Source organism: Heloderma suspectum, chromosome 1 (genome assembly GCF_057233095.1).
Source record: "Heloderma suspectum isolate Gila_16-S chromosome 1, 16-S_ref, whole genome shotgun sequence".
NCBI lineage: Eukaryota > Metazoa > Chordata > Lepidosauria > Squamata > Helodermatidae > Heloderma > Heloderma suspectum.
In genome coordinates this window covers 138,533,578-138,559,415 of record NC_139458.1, presented here as the reverse complement: position 1 = coordinate 138,559,415, position 25,838 = coordinate 138,533,578, and the positions used below count along the sequence as shown (strand labels likewise).

Sequence of the window (25,838 nt, the reverse complement as noted above, 5' to 3'; positions counted from 1 at the left end):
TCTCAAGCATCCCTACATATGAGGTCCACAAAAATGCTATTGATGGCAAACCATCAAGGGTGGGTGGGAGTGGCTTTCCAAAATAGATTTGCCATCTTTTCGTCTTTTTTTACTGACGCTATCCCTCTGCCTTTAACAGTAGCCAGATATGCAGAGAGTAAGTAAATGAAGCCTTTCTTGTCACTTTATCCCCTTGCTATGAATGAATGAATGAATGAATGAATGAACAATCCTATGGCCTGTCCAGAGGGCCATGGGATTGTTCCATTTCTGGGAACCGAGGTTTGGACTCAGGGCTCTGACCTCAGTTCCCAGAAACCACGCTCGCTGCCCCCTTCGCCTCATAGCTGGCACGGTTCTCTCCATGCCAACTACGTCTTCACACTCAGAAAAAGAACATGGAGATGGGGAAAAGGGGGTGGTCCCAAGGGTTGGGAGGGAAGGAGACCGCAGAAGCTGTTTTATGCAGCTTCCTATTGAGTCTCCGGGCCTCTTCCCTCCCCCGCCCGATTTCAGAGGCTGGCAACTATCCCGATAAGACTGCGCCCTAAATAAATAAATAGCTTCACCTGATACATTCCTGCTTACTAGGTGCTTCCAAGTGCACAGAAAGAGGTCTCTAAAAGAATAGTTGACAACCATGCTAGATTAATAAAGAAGTGGTGCCTTAACATGCTCCTTTTATAAGGAACAGAACCATCAAGATATGTGAAGTATAAACCTCAAAAACAGATAATGAATTTATTTGCTTTTTGAAGAATTTAGTTTGAATTTGTGAATGATTAACTACATGAAACAGAACAGTAGGACACAAAGGTCATGAGCAGAAATGCATTGAACAGAATGACCTTGGTCAGTAGTTCGACTGCTAAGCAGTGACTAGAGGCTTTGATTCAGCATAGCATTTAACTCAAGACCAGCAAACTCAGTGAAACCGGAAAAAAAAACCCATCATTAAGAACAAATGTCATAATCCAGGTAGCAGTCCTATGTGATGAAGTCCCACTGATTCCAAAAGGCAGGACTGTAGCCAAGATCATTAGGGAGCACCACAGCTCAGTGGCAGAGCCCCTGCTTGGCATGCAGAAGGTCCAGGGTTTGATCCCCAGCATCTCCAGGTAGGGCTGGAAAAACTCCTGCCTGAAACCCTGGAGAGCCACTGCCAGCCAGTGTCAACAACACTGTACCAGATGGACCCATGGTCTGACTCAGTAGAAGGCAGCTTCCTATGTTCCTATAATGGGCCTGTTCACACATTATGCCAACTCATAGTGAGTGGCCAGCTACACTTGGTAGGCAGTTATGCAAACAACCTACTGTGCTCCTGTCAGACAATCAGGCAAACAAGCTACACAGAACAGTTCATTTCCCCTGCCCTTCCTTCTCATCCTGTAATCCTCCCACCCAGCCAGGCAGGTATCCCAGCTTCTTCGCAATAGGAATAGAGACTGCTTGAGAGGAGCAGGGCAGCAGTGTTTTTGGCCACTCTTGCCAAACAGCTCTGTTGGCACTCTCCATAACCCACACTGGCGCAACAGACAACACACTAACAGACCATAGGTAGAATAACCCTTGCAGCAGACCATGGATTCAGGGTGGCTTATTTGACGGAAATAACCCACTGTGGGTGGGAAAAACATCCCACAGACAACACATTAAGTCATCATGAGTTGTTCCAGAAAATAAGCCATCATGGGTTAGCATGTTGTGTGAACCCAGCCAATGTGTTACCTTGAATCAGAGACAAATGTGGGGTGGCCAGAGGTAAAAGGGGACAGGGTTCCTGCATCTTTAATAGGAAGAAGAAGGCATTTCAGCAGGTGACAAGCTACACCTGAATTTCCCTCTTCTACACAACAATTTAAAATGCAGAAGCCATATCTTCTTTTGCATCTGGCCACCATAAACAAGGTTGACATCTACACTACAAATTTATATAGGATTTATACCAGTTTAACTGGTCTGGCTATCCTGGCTTCCTCAAAAGAACCCTGGGAGTTGCAGCCTGGCAAGAGTGCTGAGAATAAGTTCTGTTAGAAACCCCTGGGCCCTACTTACATAACTACAGTTCCCCCAAGGAGACAGAACAACTGTTAAGGACAACCTCTTTGCTTTTAAACCAGCTGAGCAGGTGGGGTCTGAGGCTGAGCAGCAATAGAAACGGAAGGGCTTCTTTACTGGCAGTCCTCGGGAGGCAACATCAAAGGTATCACGGAGACTACCAGTGACTCATCATACAACTCCCTTTTGTCTTCTCCTGTACCTGTGTTGTTAGACAACTGCTCAGTGGAGAGGGAAGACTAGCTTCTACTCCCACTGCTTCTCCCTTTTCCACCCCAAATCACTGCTGCTTTCAAGATCCGCCTTCCAGATATTGCCTTCCAGAGGCCACATTTACATCTCCAGAGCAGGGGAGATGTCTTCTGTTTCCCCTGGCATTGCTCGTTCCCACTGAGCTACTAAACAGCCTATAGTGCTGCCTGCTCTGAGCTAGCTTCTTCTTCGTTGTGCATATGGACCCCATCCCTTTCCTCTCCAAAATGCCAGTTTTCCTACCCAGCAGCAGCAATGCAAACATGTTGTGGGCAGTGTTGTGGAAATTATCTGTATGAAGGCATTCCTGCTGCATGGATTCTCTATGCAACTCACCTACTAGAAGCACTATGGCAGCCTCCCCTAATCTGGTGCCCTCCAATTGTGTTAGACTGCAACTCCCAGAATCCCCACCCCAGCCATGGGACTTGCAGTCCATCACATCTGGAGGGCACCAGATTGAGGAAGGCTGCACTAGGGCAATGTATATAATGGCACTTTTCTGGCTCCCTGGTTGTGTATTACATGTGACCAGCGTGTATGTACTGGATTAGGTGATGTCAAGAGGTCATTCAGCCTTCACTGTATGTTGATCCGTACCTTCTGAAAGCGCCACTGGAGCTTCATCAGGAATTGATTATGGAGGGCCAAGGGAGTGCCCGTCAGCTTTCTTTCTGCGGGTGTTGTATTATTGACTCAGCTGCTGGTTGAGCAGAGATTCACAAATATATTATGCTGGGGTTAGCTTTAGTGAAGTGGTTGTTGCCATAGTGGAGCAACTGAATCAACCTGCTGAAAATGAAGTGATTCACTGGGTGGTTTATTTTTCCTCCACTTTCTTCTGAAGTTTGAGGGAGCGCGCTGAAAGTTTTGTACCATGTTCTCCAGCAGTCTCTTAATCCTGATCCAAATATCTCCTTAGGGCACCTGTTGCTTTTCCATTATAGACAGGTATTCTACCACTTCACTTAAATAGATAGATGTGCAGCCAGATCCTATGCATGTCTATGTGGAAGTATGCTCTCTTGCACTCAAGGAGACTAAGGGTGCAATCCTATGCATGGCTGTCTGGGGAATGATGGGAGTTGTAGGACTCTTTTCTACCTAAGCATGCATATGATTGCACCCTAATATCACACTAAAGCTGCAACTGAATACCCACTTTCCTGAGATTAAGCCCCATTGAACTCAGTCGGATTTATTTCCAAGGAGACAGATATAGGACTAGAGTGTCAATCACATTGTAGCTGTTGTGCAATATTCTTTCAAGCCCTCTTTTTATGGCAATATCTACCTAAAACTAATAGAGAAAGGGGGCAGTAAGTCAACCCTCCCAAAATGTTTCTTATGGCTCTTATCTAATCCAAAGGTGATTTATTCCTTGACTAGCTCAAGTCTAGGTTTATTTATTCTTGTTTCTAGCTCTGCCTGCTTTGTTGATTCCAAAAAGTGAAAAAGTAAATTTCCAACCTTGAGATCCTTGTTTTTTCATACAATTAGAACAAAAAAAACAGAAAAGCTCTAATTTCACAACATACAGCCATGGTGACCAAATGGGCTTCTGCACCTTTTATGGTTTCACAGAAGAGGGAATTAAACATGTACAGCTTTTCTCCCCTCTACATGAAAAGCTGCACTTGCTTAATGCCCTCTCCTACAGAAATCCGGTCTTCTTTTGCACCTCCCCTTGCCCTCTACATATAGTACTGTAGTTCTGTGCACAGCACAGCAATGTGTTAAAATGGGGGTTGAATGGTGGTCGGAATAAGAATGGAGAGAGGATGTTGCAATTCAACAGTATATGTCTACTTTGTGCTCACATTTATTTGTTGTGTATCCTAAATATATACTAATAGCAAATTCATACTCCAAGTGTGGATATGTATGTAGCCGGAGGGAACCATCAACAAGCTTGGGGGAACCCCAGGTTTTACAGCAGTACTCCCCCCGCAAAAAATTAGGGGGGAAAAAACAAGAAATTAGGGGGGAAACCCAAACAGCTCAATGAAGACTGAGCATGCCCAGCCGGCATAGAATTATGACTGACCGTTGGTGGGAGGAAATGGAATGAAGGATGCTGGAAAAGGGTATGACTAGCTAAACTCCTGCACAGGAGCATTCCACACTTCAACATTTTCTTGCAGGTCTTCTTGCCGATCACTATTTTCCAATTGGAAAATGAGTTGCCATCAGACAGACTTCTATCCAACTCCTCACTGGCATCACCAGGACCCAAATATACCCACATACACAGTATGCTATCCATCTGAATAATATACACTACACTCCTGTGTATACATCTCTGCACACTCATGCTCATTTTCTTTCTGTAAAGAACAGAGTGAAGGAAGAGAAGCAAGTATATTTTTCAGCATTCTGACCTACTGAAGCCAGAAATTAGAAGTATCTGTCAATTGTGATTGATAATATGATTTAAGGACACAAACACGGGTTAATAGAATGAAACCTGTGGTTCACTCAAGGTTGTAGTCAGTCCTTAACAAAGAGCTCCCTACTTCACTTTTCAGAAACAGAAGTTGGCTCATGCCCTGAAGCATGAAGCTTTTTCAGAACTGGAAAGCACTGAAAGGAAAAAGAACTCTAGAGGAACTGATGGGAAAACAACCCTAATATTTATAGACCACACTCATGCAATTCCATTCCACTGAATGGATTAGAAAGAAAACAATTTATACAAAATGTTCTCCTACTCATACAAACAGGAAATACTTATTTACACTAACTTGAAACCCGACCCTGAGTATTGGGTTGACCAAATGAAACCCAATCTGGCTCTGTACCCAGGCCAGAGTATGGAAATGAAGACCCTGTCCAAGAGAGCTATTTCCTGAGTAAACAGCAGAGCCTATATAAACTCTTAGGTAATAATTGAGCTAGTGGGAGATGAAAGGAGGACTGCGCAAAACATACCCAGAACCCAACCCCAGAAGCATGGCTGGGCAGAAGCACATTCTTGCTTACGAGCGCCAAAGTGGCCTTAATGTAGATCTCAAACACTTTGTTTCCTTTATTGTCTCCTTGCTTGCAATTTCAGGACCACAAAGAGTGGACAGGACCTGGGAGATAGAGGCTGGAGACAGGCAGTGCTTCTTCTTTTCTTTTTTTTAAAGGAAGGCTGAAGTGCTAAACACTCTCACAGTCTCACTATGAACAATCCCCTGAAGTGTGGATTTTATGAGAGACCGACTAAGCTTAACCCTTTAACAGATTTTATTCACAAGATAGCAAGGGAAACAAATAAACACAGAACTAGACTGTTAGCACATACAGTGCCATTTGTGTACAAACTTCTTTTTATACAGAAACCTTTAACACAGAATATTCTATTCCTAAATTTACTCCTAATCTACCATCCCATCTCCAAACTGTCCCAGACCCCCCCTCCCCTAACAGCTTTAACAGCTTTTCCTTAACTGCCCACCTCCCCCTCCTTTTGGAGTCTGCCCTCCAAAAGATTCCTCATCACTTGCACATGAACATGCTGTTCTCCCAACCATTTCCTCTCTCCCATCCAGTCACACTGAAAAATACAGTTCATTGCACACACTTACATGTGAGCAGGTCCCACTGAACTTAAGGGGGAATAAAATCTCGGCAAACATGCTTAGGATTACACTGTTGGTGGCGAGAGAAAGGTTTGGCTTCCCTTGGTGTATGCACATACTTGAACCTAGGAATCTGCCTTATATTGAGTCATACCACTGGTCAATTTAGCCCAGTATTGTTGACACTATCTGGCATCAGCTCTCCAGGGCTTCAGGCAGAAGTTTTTCCAGTCCTACCTGGAGATGCCGGCCGACTGAACCTGGAACCTTCTGCATGCAAAGCAGGTGATCTACCACTGAGCCACAGCCCCTCCCCACTGCTGCCTCTGGCCACACCATTTCTGAAACAATGCAAAACCTGGCACTGGGTTGAGTACACATGCCACAAGCACTGAGGCTCTCTAGAAACAAACAGATTCCTTTTGTCTCCAGCTAAAGAGCTTCTCTTGGGTTTCCTCAGGCAGTTTCGAAGCAGACTTATCTTTTCCTAGAAGCCTCCTACATTGGATGCACCTGATTTTGTCTGATCTCGCAGGGTCAGCCCTGGTTAGTACTTGGATGGGGGACTGCCTGAGAATCAGGCTTCCTGCATTGAGCAGGGGGTTGGACTCCATGGTCTTGTAGGCCCCTTCCAATTCTATGATTCTATATTTTGCAAAACAAAACTCCTACTTGTCCTGGGGCCCAGAAAACCACCAAATACTCCCTGGTACTGAGGGATACAAGCTAGCTTTGTTAACCCTTCCCCAGGGATTCAGACTTGAATCCCTCAATTTCCACATCCACCTAGTTTAGTCTCTGTTACAGCTGGTTGCTCTGAACCTCCAGCTTCCCAAAAGTCCAATGCTGAGCATTTCCCAGGTGTGCTGTAAGGTGTTGTTTGTTTCTTGGGCTGGGATAGAACAGATATGGGGCCATTTTAATTTTATTCAGAATGTTAAATATTTGATGGCGGTATTCATCTATGCTGGATTTACTGGTCTGTTCTGAGTAATGGCATCCACCCTGAACCCTCAGGATAGGTTAGAATCTAATTAAATAATCGACAAGGGATACAGCACCCACCATCACAGTGGCCCATCTGGCCAGGATTGACTCTGGTACCCTGCCTCTCATTTTTATGTTGTCATTCCTTCTCCTATCCATAAAATCCCAGCCAGTTTTTGGGCACAACACTTACCGTCTCTCCCCACCTCTCTCACACACACCCACGTGCACACTAAAAAAAGAGAAAACCTTTCCAAAGTTCCCCTATGAGGTTAGGAACCACAGCTGTTGCAACCCTGGGCGTATTTTCGCAGCAGCACTAGCCCAGCCTGTGCAAGTTTATTCAAAAGGGTGTCCTCACTGCGTTCAATGGGGCTCCCCCCCCCCCCCGCCGCCGCGACCTGCGCAAAGCGAGCCTGCCTCAAATGCCACTGAGCTGGGAGGGGCTCCCTTCCAAGCCACTGGCAAACCTGGATGAAATGACTCTCTTCCTCCAGCCTCTTCTCAGGGGCTCCGCCGTGCTCCAGAGACATACCTCCTTATGGGGCCGCTTTCATTCAGTCCAATTCGGGGGGGGGGGGCGGTATCCGTCCTCGGCGCGAGGAGAGCTAGACCACTCCTGCTGCCAGAGGGAGGAAAGAGGGCAAGGGAGGTTTCTCTGGAGGAGGAGGAGGAAGAGCAAGAGGAGGAGGAGACCGACATACGTCCCCCAGCAGCAGCAGCAGCACGCCCTTGTCCTCGCGCGCTGCCTCTCCCCGCCGGTCATTTCCCCTCCCCCGCGCACCAAGAGGGTGTCCGTCGCACACGCACCCCGCTCTGCCCCTCAGGGCCCCTCTCCGATTGGGCCTCGGCCTTCTCGCCTCGAACCCACCCAGCCACCCCCTCCCAGCCCTGCTTGGAGCAGTCCGAGGATGATGCCGGAGGAGCCACCAGGCTCGCCAAGCGAGCGCTACCAATAGCGACAGGCCGGGGGGGGGGGGGACGACGCACGCGAGCATTCGCTCCCAGGAAACTCACCCCGCCCGCGTCAGCCTCCCGACCGCTGTCATCCGCGCGGCGCTGGCACTTGCAGCCGCGCGCCGCGCCTGACCTCCATCAGCGGCGCGTTCGGGGCGGGGGGCGCTCTGACGTCGGCGCGGGAACGCCCCCCCGGAAGAAGAGCCCGCCCCCACGTGGGGCAGCGCGGTTTTCCTTCGCCCAGATGAGAAGCGGGGCTGCTGTCCTCTCCGCGACTTTCTGGGGCCGCGCGCCGCGCCCTGGCCCTGCGGCGCACGCTCACCTGCAGGGAGCACGCCCCGCTGAACGTGGTGGGGCTCGCTGCTTCGGAGGAATTTGTGCCCGAGTTGAGGGAAGCGGTGACCTGTAAGGCATTTGAAATGGAGTTCTTCCTTTGGAGGCACTCTTAAATGACAATTGTCAACCCTCTTGTCCATGTCCCCAGTTCAGGAAGGCTTTGGACTGGAGCTTGGGAGTTATTCTTTGAGTTCAGACTGAGAGCTTATATAGGAGCTGGAGGCTCAACGCCTTCTTGGCCTTCAGCCTGGCCCTGATCTGGGCAGGTGCTCACTTGCACTCCCCTTCCTCCTACGGGATCACACCTCACCACAAAAGGGAGAGAAGTCTGAACTATTTGTAGAGTGCTCTGTTTTTTAATGCTGGGGGATGTTGAACCTCTTTCAGCCTAAACTCTGAATTCCAGTTTGAAGAAGCTCTCTGGGGCCAGGTTGTAGTGGTGGGTGGAGCTGAAAGCAAAGGGGCAGGGCCAAAAATACCAGCTTAGTTGAACTTAAAGCTCTTGCTGCCGTAAGTAAGGAGAGGCGTTTCAACCTTTTAGAAAGGGGAGAAACTGTACAAAAGTTGGGAAGCCACCAAACAATCAATGGTTGGGAGAAAAGGACATGGCCATTGGGGGCACCCTGGAGGGCCAGGTGGGGCACCCTGGAGGGCCAGATTTGGGCCCTGGGCCTAGCATTCTGCACACAAGTTCTAAGCTAAAGAAACCTGCATAGAGTTTGCGATTTTACATCTGTTGAATTAGTACACATAAAACAGAATACATGACTGGACCCAGGAACAGAAAAAAGTAGGAGGCAAATGATGGAAATATGGAGAAAAAACAGAATTTTAAAATATTGATGTCAATAAATAAATAAAAATTAGAGGACATGTGGGAGGGGCAAGAAAAGGAGCAACTCTCAACTGATCCAGAAGCTGGCATGCAAAGGGTATCTTTGACAGCCTCCCTCTCACACACAGGGTAGTTGGTATGACACCTCACCCTGTAGGGGTAAAAGATCTGTTGCTAGTATTACCAGCTTGCTACCACCATTGAGGAATTTTCTTCTTGAGTAACTATTGCTGCTGTTGAAGCTTCATCAAAGCCACACTGGATAAGTAACAATGTCTAATTTTCTTGTTAAACCAGAGTAAAAACATTTGACATTCTCCCAAAGCCAAGTAAATGGAGAACCAAAATACACGAAGACATCTCACTCCTCCTCTCCTCAAGCTTCCGACTATCATAACTGCTCCCTCCCTTCAACAGTCAACTCCTCCAGAACCCCACTGACCAATCCCATGTCGGGAAAGAAGCCCCATCAGTGAGGCCCTGTCAGTGGTGCAGCCAATCCAAACAATATATTTGCCTCCCTTGTTCTTTCATAACAGCCAAAGAACGCTTTATATTTTCTCCCAGTAAATATATATATTCAATGATTTTAAACATTAGTTAAGGGTATTTCATGTTGACTCAGGCAAGTCATTAACTGGGTAGATGTGTACAAATGAACAGGCCTGTCCCTATACGTTAAGATTCCAGTATAGCTTCCCCGCCCCCGCACTTTTCATCAGCAGTCTATCTGTCAGGCAGAATGACCTCCCCACACCCACCTGTCCCCAAAATTACCTCACATTTGTCTCAGTTGACAGTTTCTTGCTACCCCTCCCCACTATCAGAATGCTGACAGGAGAGCTGCACCAGGCATGCTTGAGTTATGTCAAGCATAAGGATTCTAAAATTCTGGAGAGACTTTCCACAGATAAAGTTCTCCTTTGCAGGCAGTCACCCTTCATATGTAGAGGGAAACAAGAACAGTGGGGGAGGGGAGCAGAACTAGGAAATTAGTTCCCTCTTCTGCTCCTTCTGTGTAGAGCTCGCACATGAGCAGAACAATGGAGTAGGGCTAGATTCCCAAAACCATCATAGAGCGTAATCCTGCGCATGTTTAGACAGAGAAAAGGCTTACAGCTCCCAGTATGCTGGCTGGGAATGCTGGGAGTTGCAGGCCTTTTCTCTGTCTAAACACGCATAGGATTGCGCCCTTAATGAGTGCACCTAGAGTGTGAATGTATGTTCAGTGTAATGTGTGAATACCTCTAGTGAGACACAATCCTTGCACTTCTTTCTCCTACCACACAGAACAGAACAGAAAAGTTTGGGGCCCTTATACTATCTTTCTGCCTTCAGAAAGTCAGCACATGGAATTCAAGCCCCACATTTCTTTTACCTACTATGTGGAAAGGAAGATCAGAGACTGGGGCATTTGTGCTGCATTTCTGCTTTCAGAGGCTGGTATGAGGTCCTGATCCTTCCTTTTCCTCCATCTGTGCATTCCATCCCCCTGCCCCAAATTCCCTGATGATCAAATGACATAGGGGTAGGGGGCTTTAACCCTTTGCCCATGTCTGCCATTTACATTATGAGTGCATGCCTTTTTGGCAAGGTACATTGGAGATGTGGGGGGCCTGATCCAGATTGGGACCACAGTGAGGGGGGGTGCAAAGGCTTATAGTCTTCCTCCACCATGTTAGGATCCTGACCTGCATAGTAACATGTAGCCTGACCTTATGAGGTCACATTCCATAACTAAAGGAATACGGATTGCTCACAGAATATAGTAGAAGTCCTCTGCAACATAACCCTTGAGAACAGTGGAGTACTGCCAGCATTCTAGCTTCAGAATGAAATGGAGCATGCATGACGTATCTTTGCCAACAGTTGCTGCCATAGGCTTTAATGGGGAAGTGAAACCTTAATAATTTTTGAACTGTTGCTCAGAATCTCACCAAACCAATGAAAGCTATGCCTCCTTGATGAGCCTGAAAAAAGTACATCAGTAGTTTCCACCAAAAATCTGAAAGAAATATAGGATACGTCATTCTGCAACTGGAGTAAAAAGATGTCAATGTGTGAATTTTGAGCACTTTTTAACATGCTGTGCCTGTGACAATTTTTATTAGATTGGTTTGAAATTGTAGACCATCTTAGGTAGATCATGGATGCCAAGTTTCAAGTTATTAGCTCAACAGATTGTGTTGTGAGGATACAACGGAGAGGAGGAGGATAATGTGAGCTGCCTTGGGTTCCTTGCAAGAGGAAAAAAGGCGGGGTATAAATGCAATAATAAAATAAAAATAAAAAAAAATTATATGCAATAGAATAATGGCTTATAATGGCAGAACCTTGCTGCTGCTGCTGCTGCAAATTACCTTAATTCAAGGGGCACTCCTGCACCTCTTTAATAATCTACTGAACTTTAATAATACACAACAATCCTCCGTTTCACCATAGCAGGCATGATGCACCAGTATGCCTACAGCTGCACCCTTTGAGGGAGGACAGACTGGGAAACACCCATTGTCTGTTTTCCTCAGAGGTAAGGTGCCACTACCCACATATTAGTAACTCTTATTGAATATTAATATTCAATCACTCCTAACCTCTTATTGAATAGTAATATTAATAATTCGTAACCTGGATGCATGGGAATCCAGGCTCATGACTTTTATATGTGGAAAAGGGCAGACCCCTGTTTCAGAGCCTTTGTTAAACTCCTTAACAACCTGGTTAGCCTGTTTGCCAAGCAGTCCAGTCCAGTGCATGACTAAAGCAGACTCCAGGCTAGGCAAGAGAATAAAATGAACTCCAGTTTCCAATCCAGTATAGTTATTAAAGAACCAAAAGGAGAGAAGTTGAGAAATTGTCACTTGATCTTTAAAATGAAACATCTACAGTAACTAGCTTACTAAACCTTACTTATCAAGATCCTAAGAGTAACTCACCAAAGCAGCTTACCGCAAATGTGGGGGGCCCATCTCAGGTCCTGCTAGGCCTTCAGAGTGTGGAAGAGTTTTGCCAACTCTTTGCCAACCAAGGAAGAGAAAAGATTTCACAACTATACAGGCAATTCTGTGGGGGCTGGGCAGCTTCTAGAGAGGGCAATAATTCAAACTGGCCAATCAGTAGCTGCCTGGGAGGACCTGATCATTCATCTCTCCAGGTGATGTCTACAGTGATTCTTTAACATCCGCTGGGTCAAGAGGGAAGGGGAGTTGTATATAGAGATGCAAAACTGGGGGGTCAATCACAGCCTTGCCAGGACTGTTGTTGTTCAGTCGTTCAGTTGTGTCCGACTCTTCGTGACCCCATGGACCATAGCATGCCAGGCCTTCCTGTCCTCCACTCTCTCCCGGGGTGTGCTCAAGTTCATATTCATTGCATCGGTGATGCTATCTAGCCATCTCATCCTCTACCGTTCCCTTCTCCTTTTGCTTTCAATCTTTCCCAGCATCAGGGTCTTTTCCAGGGAGTTTTCTCTTCACATTAGGTGGCCAAAAATATTTGAGCTTCAGTTTCAGTATCTGTCCTTCCAACGAGCAGTCAGGGTTGATTTCCTTTAGGATGGACTGATTTGACCTCCTTGTAGTCCAGGGGACTCGTAAGAGTCTTCTCCAGCACCACAGTTCGAAAGCATCGATTCTTCGGCGCTCAGCCTTCCTTATAGTCCAGCTCTCACAGCCATACATTACTACTGGGAAAACCATAGCTTTGATTAGACGGACCTTTATCGGCAAGGTGATGTCTCTGCTTCTTACTATGCTGTCTAGGTTTGCCATAGCTTTCCTCCCAAGGAGCAAGCGTCTTTTAATTTCATGGCTACAGTCACCGTCTGCGGTGATCTTGGAGCCCAAGAAAGTAAAATCTGTCACTGCTTCCATTTCTTCCCCTTCTATATGCCAGGAAGTGATGGGGCCAGATGCCATGATCTTCATTTTTTTAATGTTGAGTTTCAAACCAGCTTTTGCACTCTCCTCTTTCACCCTCAACAAGAGGCTCTTTAGATCCTCTTCACTTTCTGCCATTAGGGTGGTATCGTTTGCGTATCTGAGGTTGTTGATAATTCTCCCAGCAATCTTAATTCTGACCTGTGATTCATCCAACCCGGCGTTTCTCATGATGTACTCTGCATATAAGTTAAATAAGCAGGGCGACAATATACAGCCTTGCCGTACTCCTTTCCCAATTTTGAACCACTCGGTTGTTCCATGTCCGGTTCTTACTGTTGCTTCTTGGCCCTTGTACAGGTTTCTCAGGGTACAGGTAAGGTGGTCTGTTTAAGACCCATCTCTTTAAGAATTTGCCAGAGTTTGTTGTGATCCACACAATCAAAGGCTGTAGTGTAGTCAATGAAGCAGAAATAGATGTTTTTCTGGAATTCTCTTGCTTTCTCCATGAATTCTCTTGCTTTCTCCATGATCCAGCGAATGTTGGCAATTTGATCTCTAGTTCCTCTGCCTCTTTGCAACCCAGCTTGTACTTCCGGTAGTTCTCGGTTCACATACTGCTGAAGCCTAGCTTGTAGGATTTTGAGCATCACCTTGCTGGCATGTGAAATGAGCACAATTGTACGGTAGTTTGAACACTCTTTGGCATTGCCCTTCTTTGGCATTGGAATGTAAACTGACCTTTTCCAGTCTTGTGGCCACTGTTGAGTGTTCCAAATGTGTTGGCATATTGAGTGCAGCACTTTAACAGCATCATCTTTTAGGATTTTAAACAGCTCAGCTGGAGTACTGTCATCTCCGCGAGCTTTGTTGTTAGTAATGCTTCCTAAGGCCCACTTGACTTCACTCTCTAGGATGTCCGGCTCCAGTTCAGTGACCGCACTATCATGGCTGTCAGGGACATTAAGATCTTTCCTGTATTGTCCTTCTGTGTATTCTTTCCACCTCTTCCTGATCTCATCTGCTTCTGTTAGGTCCCTGCCTTCTTTGTCCTTTATCATGCCCATCTTTGCACAGAACGTTCCCTTGAGATCTCCGATTTTCTTGAAAAAATCTCTAGTCTTTCCCATTCTATTGTTTTCCTCGATTTCTTTGCATTGTTCATTTAAGAAGGCCTTCTTCTCTCTCTTTGCTATTCTCTGGAACCCTGCATTCAGTTGGATATATCTTCCCCTTTCTCCCTTGCTTTTCACTTCCCTTCTTTCCTCTTGTAAAGCCTCATCAGACAGCCACTTTGCTTTCTTGCATTTCTTTTTCTTTGGGATGGATTCAGTTGCTGCATCCTGAACAATGTTACGGACCTCTGTCCATAGTTCCTCAGGCACTCTGTCTATCAGGTCTAATCCTTTAAATCTATTCCTCACCTGCACTGTGTATTCATAAGGGATATGATTTAGGTCATACTTGTATGGTTTAGTGGTTTTCCCTATGTTCTTCAATTTAAGCCGAAATTTTGGAAGAAGCAGCTCATGCTCTGAGCCACAGTCAGCTCCAGGTCTTGTTTTTACTGACTGTATAGAGCTTCTCCATCTTTGGCTGCCAAGTACATAATCCATCTGATTTCGATATTGACCATCTGGTGATGTCCATGTGTAGAGTCGCCTCTTGTGCTGTTGGAAAAGAGTGTTTGCTATGATCGGCGTGTTCATCTTGGCAAAACTCTATTAGCCTTTGTCCTGCTTCATTTTGTACACCAAGGCCATGCTTGCCTGTTATCCCGGTGATTTCTTGACTTCCTACTTTAGCATTCCAATCCCCTATGATGAAGACATTTTTTTTGGTGTTAGTTCTAGAAGGTGTTGTAGGTCTTCAGAGAACCAATCAACTTCAGCTTCTTTGGCATCAGTGGTTGGGGCATAGACTTGAATTACTGTGATGTTGAATGGTTTGCCTTGGATTCCTACTGAGATAATTCTATTGTTTTTGAGATTGTACCCCAGTACTGCTTTTCCCACCCTTTTGTTGACTATGAGTGCTACTTCATTTCTTCTATGGGATTGTTGGCCACAGTAGTAGATATGATGGTCACCTGAATTAAATTCACCCATGCTTGTCCATTTTAGTTCGCTGATTCCCAAGATGTCAATGTTCAATCTTGCCATCTCATGTTTGACCACCTCCAGCTTACCTTGATTCATTGATCTTACATTCCAGGTTGTTTATTCAAAGGTCTTTCCAAGGTTTGTTCAAAGGGGAAGGGGAGGCTGAATTCATTACAGCTGGCGGGGAAGCAGTTAGTGCCGTTGATCCAGGAAGATGTACATAGAGGCCTATGCCACATCATGCTGATGTCAGCCTGTCCTGGCTTTTCCCAGGGCTAAACTAGATATGACAGAAGCAGCGGTGTTTGTTATTCATGGATCTATCCTGTTTATGTATAAAGCAAAGAGCAGAGATCTAATTTTTACATCCAAAAGGATGTGGGGGGGGGGACAGAACCTTCCCAACCCTTACCTTTCTGTGATCCATCTGTCTTCCCAGTGCCACAGGCAATTTCACCACTGCCACCACCCCAATCCAGCTCCAATACCAGAATTAAGAAAAGTGCCTGAAGAGAGGGAGAGAGGGGAAGAGAGAGAGAGAGAGAGGAAGAGGCAATGGGAGGGTTCAGTTCCTCTCACCCACATGCTTTTTGATGGAAAAAACGGAATCCATCCATCCCCACTTTATATGTGAGCAGCACAAACACAAGAATAAACAAATGTGGCTACCCCATTATATCTGCTTTGTGGAGGGGAGGTGCCACGGGGCTGGGCCCACCATTAGGCAGAGTGAGATGGCCACCTCAGGCAGTGGGTACTGGGGATGCAGCAGCCCCCGAGCTCTTCCTTTGGACCCCTCCCTGCCCCCAACTATCCCCATTATCCTGAGGTGGTGGCCCAGGTTCTGTGATGTTCACTATCTGCAAAATCGGGCCGTCTGTCTCACCTAGCCATCTTCTCTCAACACATCACAGCACCATTGGAAAAGGCCCCTGACCATGTAAGCAGGTAGAGGGGCTGTGTCACCAGTTCATGCATTCCAGTAGGTGTGGTGCATGATGCACATATATTGCTTTGCTCACTTGATGCATGCTGGCACCACCATTTCTGCATTGCAGCATGCATTAGAGTGGGCAGCATGCATGCAGCAGGTGGGGCAATGAGCAAGTGGCAGTGAAGTTTGGGAGAACGGAGCTCTGTGTGTCACATGGCCTGCCTTGAACTAGCCTGCTGACCTCAGGTGTGGTGGAGAACATTGTCCCACTAGCAAGTTGAAGGAAGGGGTGGTGGTGACATCACGATATGGCAGCTTGAGTGAAATCCCTGTCTACCAGCATGCTAAAAAGCTAATTAACAACAAAAAGTAAAGCTTAGCTAAGATAAGCATTGGAAGGTGAAAGGGTATGCACCAGGGCACAAGCCCAGCCAAAGAAAGGAACATAAAAGCCTACGCTGGAGCTAACAAAGTCCTGTGATTACAAGCCTGGAGGAGGAAAGGCGAAGAAGGGGCCTAAAAACAACAAGGAGGGACTGGAGGCCTTACAGGAGATAGCAACAGCTCAAACAATTAGGACAGGAATGGCCAGATGCAATGAAACTACTCGAAGAAAAGGTCATTGAAATGTCAGAAAAATTCACCATTATAGCCAAGACTGTCTCGGAGGTGTTAGAGCTGGCAACAAAACTTCAAAAGGTTATTAGCATTCTCTTAAAAACAAATAGAGATTTACAGTCAAGGGATGTCCCAACCTTTGCATCAGAGGCTTGAGAGAATCAGAAGGCAAAAATATGAAAGCATTTCTAGTATTCTGGTTTCAAGAGCTGTTTCCTGACCTGAATCAAAAGACTGAGGACATAGAAACAGCACATTGTGCCTTATTTGCCAAAGCATCAAAGGACCCTAAACTACAAGACATCATTGGCTAGATCTACACTGGTGCTTTTTATCGGTATTGAAGTGCACTGATAACTGTTGGGGCTCATTATGCATTCCATATACTGCTTTTCTAGTGTTATTTCCCACTTTTTATTCTGTATTATCCAAAATACCACCACAGATGTCATTGTGTGTTCTATGAGGTATAAATACGCAAGAGGGATATAGTGTCACCATGATGGGATCATATTGATATGACAGGAGTTGTAGATCTGGCCATTGTCTGGTTTCAGTATACACATATTAAAGAGAAAATCCAAGCCCAGGCTAGAACAATGTGACAAACAAGGCACAGAGAAGATGTCATTCAGCTGTTCCATGACTTGAGCCAGAGACACTCCAAAGATGATCATTCAAATGTCTGACAGACAAACTCAGAAGTGCAGATATAAGATATAGATGGGGCTACCCATGTAAAATCATAGTGCACCAAGATGACACACCCACAATTATAAATACACACTATGAAGCTAAGACATTTCTAGCACTTACAAACTTTGACTCAGGAGAAATTACCTCCAACCAAGAAGGTGACGGTAAGACAGAGGAAGAATACCTTCAAGGGGGCAGATATGAATGGACAATAAAGCCAAGAAGTTTCAAGAAGTAAAAAAGCGCCTCTGATAAAATGGTAAGATGTGTTGTTTAAAACAGTTTAAAACACACTCTGACAGTAAAGGGGGAGAGGTAATAGACTTTTAGTTAAGAGCTAAGCATAGTTGTTCTAAATTAAGAATTAATGTTGTTTAAAACCTTTTTTTAAAACATACAAGATATGCTGGGATAGGGTGGAGGGCATGTGACAAGTAGAGATGTATGGATTGTGTAGAAACCATTCCATCTGTGTTTCATGGATTGTCAGGCACCTTTTGTTCCATCGTCCACTCACAGATGGATTCCCTTTTTTTTCATTACACAGAAAACTATGCAAATCATTCTGTAAGAGGGTTCTCATCAATTTACATAATTTACCTTAGTACATAACATTTAGCATATTGTCCCCCATTCCATTCAACTTTTCCCTGCATATATTTATCAGTCTCAGCAAAAACTTGCATATTTTCCTATGAATAAATATGCATAAATTTTGGGAAAGTAAAAAAAAAAAAAAAAGATCTGAAAGTCCACAGACTCCGCGTGGCCTGATGGGGTTGGTCCAAAGCATATTCAGCAGGTCAGATTCTCAGAAATCCAAGCTCATTTTGTTGTTGTTTATTCGGTCAGTCGCTTCCAACTCTTCGTGACTCCATGGACCAGCCCATGCCAGAGCTTCCTGTTGGCCGTCGCCACCCCCAGCTCCCCCAAGGTCGAGTCCGTCACCTCCAGAATATCATCCATCCATCTTGCCCTTGGTCGGCCCCTCTTCCTTTTGCCTTCCACTTTCCCTAGCATCAGCATCTTCTCCAGGGTATCCTGTCTTCTCATTATGTGGCCAAAGTACTTCTGTTTTGCCTTTAATATCATTCTCTCAAGTGAGCAGTCTGGCTTTATTTCCTGGAGTATGGACTGGTTTGATCTTCTTGCAGTCCAAGGCACTCTCAGAATTTTCCTCCAGCACCACAGTTCAAAAGCATCTATCTTCCTTTGCTCAGCCTTCCTTACGGTCCAGCTCTCGCAGCCATAGGTTACTACGGGGAAGACCATTGCTTTAACTATGTGGACCTTTGTTGTCAGTGTGATGTCTCTGCTCTTAACTATTTTATCAAGATTTGTCATTGCTGTCCTCCCAAGAAGTAAACGCCTTCTGAATTCCTGGCTCATTTTAGTCCACCTCAAATTTCTCCAGCATCCCTAGTGACAAGCCTTAACATAAACCCAGAACGCTCCCTCAAATCAGTACCCACTGCCATAAAAGGTCAGCTAGACTTGTTCACAAGAGATCCCTATTGAGAGAGATCTCAGGTGGTGGGATATATAAAGAATGTTGTTTGTTTTAATTGTTTAGCTTTTTGTTCATATTAGCTTAGATCAGATGATAGCAAACATATAGCAAATAAATACAATCAATATTACTCATCTGTGGTTAAGGAGAAACGGTAGATTCAGTTCAAAATATGTCAATATGAGAAAAGAATTGAAATCAAAATTCTTTCATATAAAGTGAATGGGTTGGGTAATCCAATAATATAGAATACAAAATACATTTTAAAGAATGCTGATGTCATACTATTACAAGAAACCAACTATAAGGAACAAGATACATCGATATATTGGCAGATGACAACAAATTATTTAGGGTGGTTAAAACAAAAAGGGATTATGAGGAGTTCTAAAAGAATCTCTCCAAACTGGGAGAATGGGCATCCAAATGGCAAATGCATTCAGTGTAAGCATATGTAAAGTGATGCATGCTGGGGCAAAAAATCCCAACTTCCAGGTATAGCCTGATGGGATCTGAGCTAGCAGTGACCAACCAAGAAATAGATCTTGGGGCTGTGGTGGACACCTCCCTGAAAATGTCAACCCAGTGTGCAGCCACTGTAAAAAAAGTCAAACTCCATGTTAGGCATAATTAGGAAAGGAATTGAGAATAAAACTGCCAATATCATACTGCCCCTATACAAATCTATGGTGCAACCACACTTGGAATACTGTGTACAGTTCTGGTCACCACACCTGAAAAAGTACATTGTAGAGCCTGAAAAAGTACAGAAAGGGGCAATTAAAATGATCAAGGGACTACAGCAACTCCCCTATGAGGGAAGGTTACAACAGCTGGGATTGTTTCACTTGGAAAACGGATAGTAAGGGGAGACATGATAGAGATGTACAAAATTATGCATGGTGTGGAGATGTGGATAGGGAGACAATTTTCTCCTTCTCTCATAATACTAGAACCCGGGGTCATCCCATGAAGCTGATTCAGTACAGATAAAAGTACTTCTTCACACATCACAGTCCCTGGTCTGAGCTATCCAGGGCTTATGGGGCCACTAGCTCCTCCACTGAGGAGGGGGACTCCTGTTGGGGCATGACACCAAGCTAGGTTCCCAGAAACCTGACTCCTCATCCCCACCCCTCTGCCTCGCAGGCGGAGTTCTTTCCCATCTCTGCGCTCGTACGTGCAGCTGGGAGAAGGCAAAAGGGGGGCATTCCCAGGAGCAGGGAGGGGAGGAGACAGCAGAAGCCTCATTATAATGCTTCCTATGCACCATCCCGCCTCACCACCACCACCACCACCACCACCACCACCACAGCTAGACAGCCAAAATCGGCTGTCTAGCTACAAATGCATGGCAGCTGGAGCATGGAGGAGAAGATCCCCTCCATGCTTCACCCACCCTGCATTGGATAGTTGGCCACCTCCGAGTTTGGAGGCAGCCAACTATCCCCACAGGATTGCGCCCTGATCAAATCATATCAATTATGCAAAATGATGAAGAAAAGTCCTGGATACAATTGGAATCAGACCCTGAACAAATCAATAAAATAAGAGGCCTTTCATTTCTTACCATAAATAATAAAAAATGGTAACCGAAACAGATAATCCATTCCTTCACTTAGCAATAACAATTTGGAAAATAATGGCAGAAAAATTTAATACCCACCCCATCACCGATTATTTCTTTTCTAAATCACCCACTGTTTTATAATGAAGATAAAGTTTGCCAGTAGGTCTGCAGCACCTACTGGATAATACACCAAAAAGAGATGTTATTTTCATTACAGGAGACTGGAATGCTAAGGTGGGTAGTCAAATGACACCTGGAATTATAGGTAAGCATGGTCTGGGAGAACAAAATGCAGAGGGACATAGGCTGATAGAATTTTGACAAGACAACTCACTGTGCATAACAAACGCTCTCTTCCAACAAACTAAGAGATGACTTTATACATGGACTTCACCAGACGGTCAACACCGAAATCAGATTGACTACATCCTTTGTAGCCAAAGGCGGCAGACATCTATACCGTCGGTAAAAACAAGACCTGGAGCTGATTGTAGTTCAGATCATGAACTTTTTATTGCACAATTAAGAATCAGACTAAAGAGAATAGGGAAGACCCACAGATCAGTTAGATATGAGCTCACTAATATTCCTAATGAATATGCAGTGGAGGTGAAGAATAGATTTAAGGGACTAGATTTAGTAGATAGGGTCCCAGAAGAACTATGGACAGAAATTAGCAACATTGTTCAGGAGGCGGCAACAAAAAACGTCCCAAAGAAAAAGAAAACCAAGAAGGCAAGATGGCTGTCTGCTGAGACACTGGAAGCAGCCTCAGAAAGAAGGAAAGCAAAAGGCAACAGTGATAGGGGGAGATATGCTCAATTAAATGCAAAATTCCAGATGTTAGCCAGAAGAGGTAAGGAATTATTTTTAAACAAGCAATGCGCGGAAGTGGAAGAAGATAATAGAATAGGAAGGACAAGAGACCTCTTCCAGAAAACTAGAAACATCGGAAGTAAATTCCAGGCAAAAATGGGTATGATCAAAAACAAAGATGGCAAGGACCTAACAGAAGCAGAAGAGATCTAGAAAAGATGGCAAGAATATATGGAAGATCTGTATAGGAAGGATAATAATATCGGGGATAGATTTGATGGTGTGGTCAGTGAGTTAGAGCCAGACATCCTGAAGAGTGAGGTTGAATGGGCCTTAAGAAGCATTGCTAATAACAAGGCAGCAGGAGACAACGGCATCTCAGCTAAACAGTTTAAAATCTTGCAAGATGATGCTGTCAAGGTGATGCATGCCATATGCCAGCAAATTTGGAAAACACAAGAATGGCCATCAGATTGGAACAAATCAACTTATATCCCCATACCAAAAAAGGGAAATACTAAAGAATGTTCAAACTCTCAAACAGTGGCACTTATTTCACATGCCAGTAAGGTAACGCTCAAGATCTTGCAACGTAGACTCCAGCAATTCATGGAACAAGAATTGCCAGATGTACAAGCTGGGTTTCGAAAAGGCAGAGGAACTAGAGAGCAAATTGCCAATATCTGCTGGATAATGGAGAAAGCTGGGGAGTTTCAGAAAAACATCTATTTCTCTTTTATTGACTATTCTAAAGCCTTTGACTGTGTGGATCGTAACAAATTGTGGCAAGTTCTTGGTGGTACGGGAAACCAAGTCATCTTGTCTGCCTCCTGAGGAATCTGTATAATGACCAAGTAGCAACGGTAAGAACAGACCATGGAACAATGGACTGATTTAAGATTGGGAAAGGAGTATGGCAGGGTTGTATGCTCTCATCCTACCTATTCAACCTGTATGCAGAACACATCATGCGACGTGCTGGGCTTGATGAAGCCAAGGCTGGAGTTAAAATCTCTAGAAGAAACATTAACCATCTCAGATATGCAGATGATACCACTTTGAAGGCTGAAAGTGAGGAGGATCTGAGGAACCTTATGACGAAGGTGAAAGAAGAAAGTGCAAAAGCTGGGTTGCAGTTCAACCTAAAAAAAACCAAGATTATGTCAACCAGCTTGATTGATAACTGGCAAATAGAGGGAGAAAACATGGGGGCAGTGACAGACTTTGTATTTCTAGGTGCAAAGATTACTGCAACGCAGACTGCAGCCAGGAAATCAGAAGACGTTTACTCCTTGGGAGGACAGCAATGACAAATCTTGATAAAATAGTTAAGAGCAGAGACATCACACTGACAACAAAGGTCTGCATAGTTAAAGCAATGGTCTTCCCCGTAGTAACCTATGGCTGCGAGAGCTGGACCGTAAGGAAGGCTGAGCAAAGGAAGATAGATGCTTTTGAACTGTGGTGTTGGAGGAAAGTTCTGAGAGTGCCTTGGACTGCAAGAAGATCAAACCAGTCCATACTCCAGGAAATAAAGCCAGACTGCTCACTTGAGAGAATGATATTAAAGGCAAAACTGAAGTACTTTGGCCACATAATGAGAAGACAGGATACCCTGGAGAAGATGCTGATGCTAGGGAAAGTGGAAGGCAAAAGGAAGAGGGGCCGACCAAGGGCAAGATGGATGGATGATATTCTGGAGGTGACGGACTCGACCTTGGGGGAGCTGGGGGTGGCGATGGCCGACAGGAAGCTCTGGCATGGGCTGGTCCATGGAGTCACGAAGAGTTGGAAGCGACTGACCGAATAAACAACAACAACAAAATGAGCTTGGATTTCTGAGAATCTGACCTGCTGAATATGCTTTGGACCAACCCCATCAGGCCACGCGGAGTCTGTGGACTTTCAGATCTTTTTTTTTTTTTTTACTTTCCCAAAATTTATGCATATTTATTCATAGGAAAATATGCAAGTTTTTGCTGAGACTGATAAATATATGCAGGGAAAAGTTGAATGGAATGGGGGACAATATGCTAAATGTTATGTACTAAGGTAAATTATGTAAATTGATGAGAACCCTCTTACAGAATGATTTGCATAGTTTTCTGTGTAATGAAAAAAAAGGGAATCCATCTGTGAGTGGACGATGGAACAAAAGGTGCCTGACAATCCATGAAACACAGATGGAATGGTTTCTACACAATCCATACATCTCTACTTGTCACATGCCCTCCACCCTATCCCAGCATATCTTGTATGCTTTAAAAAAAAGTTTTAAACAACATTAATTCTTAATTTAGAACAACTATGCTTAGCTCTTAACTAAAAGTTTGCCAATATGAGACATGGAATCCAGACACCTCTTTAGATGGAAAGGTATCTATAACAGTATAATTCTTATGACTGAGGTGCAAATTAAGGTGCAATTTACAGGGTCTAAAAACCAATTGGATGCAGATTCATCAGATTTATCATTTCATATCAGTCCCCATTGCTGTAAGTCAAATAGGCAGACCACTAACCCAAACAGAAACTATCATCTCCCAAGCAGGTGCAAATACGAAAGGTATAGAAGCAAAAATTTATCAGACTCTAACTACTGTATTATATCATACAATAGAAAGGCAAAAGGAATTATGGGAGTGAGATCTGGGCATTAAAAGTGAACAAACTCAATGGACAAATATTTGAGAAAAAACACTATTGAAATCTGTATCGACTAAAATAAGAGAAAATACCTTTAAAATAATCCTACCCTGGTATTTAACTCCACACGTGTGTAGCCACATATACCACACACTAGACCTGAGATGTTAGAGAGGTTGCGGTAATAAGGCAACTTGCCTGCATATGTGGTGAGAATGTAGAATAAGGGCGCAATCCAAAGGGAATAATCGGCTGTCTCTAGACTCGGAGACAACCAACTATCCAACGCAGGGTGGGCAGAGCGTGGAGGGGGGAGGCCACATTACCGGCCAGATGGGGTGGTTCAGAGCAAGACAGCACATAGGAAGCATCATAACAACGCTTCTGTCATCCTCTTCCTGCCCTGCCCTGCCCTGCCTCGCCCCCAGGAATGACCCCTTTCCCCCTGCTCTGTGCTGTTCTTCTGAGTGCAAAGCAGGGGAAGAACCATGTGGCCTACAAGGGGGCAGGGATGGGGGCAGGGAGGCAGTTTTCTGGGAACCGACCTCCGAGTGTTGGCTCCAAGGTCAGTTCCCATAAACCAAAAAATCCTATGGTAGTTTAGCCACTGTCTAGTGGCCATAGGATTGTGCCCTAACTCAAGCTTTTTTATCTGACTTTTTCCTACAGTGTATGAAAATAACTAAACAACAAATTAATATGTGTACAGCACTGGGATTGTTGTCAAAATTTGAGGGAGAAAATAAAAATCTTATGCATAAAGAATTATTTACGTTTTATGTGGCTACACGACTGGAAATTGCAAGATTCTGGAAGGAAAGCTCAAATATCAATAGATCTATGGCGGCAGAGATTATGGATGATTGCTCTAATGGAAGAACAAAACAAAAATGGACAGAAAGACAACACAGCCATGATGACAACTTCTGTGCAATCTGGAGATGTTTTATACAATATGAGAATGAAAATAAGGACAAACTGAAAGCTCTGACAACACCTGACAATTTATGGAAAGACATGTGGAGCTGAAAGAAATATAGCAACATGAAGAAACAGAGGTTTCCAAGTAATAAGGAATTCACTAATGGTAACACAGACTGACTATGCTATCCATCCAATCAAGGGTTGGATTTGTTATTGTTTATATGTTTTTATAAGTGTGAAATCAATATCTATATTAAAGAGCAATGCTGAAGTAAGATCCAACTGTCAGTCCAGTCAGCACATATTTGGAAACCATGGCTTGCTGCTTCGCACATGAAATCTCTCCTACACATGTATAACTTCCATGTGGGATAAACAGATGCACACAATGTACACACTGTAGAAATCCATGGTGAGCTGTGGTTGCATTGAAAAAGGCACAGATGTCTTCTTTTTACACGATAGCAGATGTGTGGCTTACATATGCTATTTCCTGCATGAAGATACTTGTGTAATGTGTGAAGCAGCCTTGTGGCTTGCAAAAACATATAACTGAAGCAAAAGAGGTACTTATTCATGGTCATGTATGCAAGGTTTTCTCCACAGTGGAAAAATCCATGTGTGAAGCAGCACTTAACTAAGGGCGCAATCCTATGCATGTTCAGACAGAGAAAAGGCCTACAACTCCCAGCATGGCTGGCTGGGGAGTGCTGGGAGTTGTAGGCCTTTTCTCTGTCTAAACATGCATAGGATTGCACCCTAAGAAGGCTGTACCAGGGATAAACATCAGGTCTTGAAAACAATGCATAGTCTTGGGGCATCTTAAAGACAAGCAGGTTTATTATGGCATAAATTTTATGGGCCACAGAAAGCTTATGCCATAATAAATCTCATCATCTTTAAGGTAGTGCAAGGCTCTTAGGGTGTTTCCAGATGAAGGGCTCTTAGGGGTAACAATAAAAAGGCACTGCACAACTATTCCATCTTTCTTAATGGATTATTTTCCCAGTAAGAAAAAAGCTGGAAGACGCAGTGAGAAAACATGAGACGGCTACAAATGGAAGATGACATCATCTGGACCCCCCATAAAATTCAGCAAATGAGGCATGGTGATCGCACAGCAAAAGCCTCATCACAAAGCCCCCTTTGTTGT

At 44.6% G+C, this 25,838-nt stretch overlaps 1 protein-coding gene across 2 annotated transcripts in view; it reads right to left on the bottom strand.

Annotated features, from left to right (window-relative positions):
• The window catches only part of SLC43A3 (solute carrier family 43 member 3), a 51,960-nt gene extending 43,994 nt beyond the window's left edge, over positions 1 to 7,966 (bottom strand). Inside the window, exon 1 of one of the 2 annotated variants that reach the window (XM_084803538.1) lies at positions 7,884 to 7,966. The gene's annotated coding sequence lies outside the window, so the exon portion shown is untranslated. Of the gene's footprint in view, positions 1 to 7,401; positions 7,516 to 7,883 lie in introns of those variants that run through there. The other variant, XM_084803574.1, reaches the window with a different exon arrangement.
• Positions 7,967 to 25,838: the final 17,872 nt, after the last annotated feature.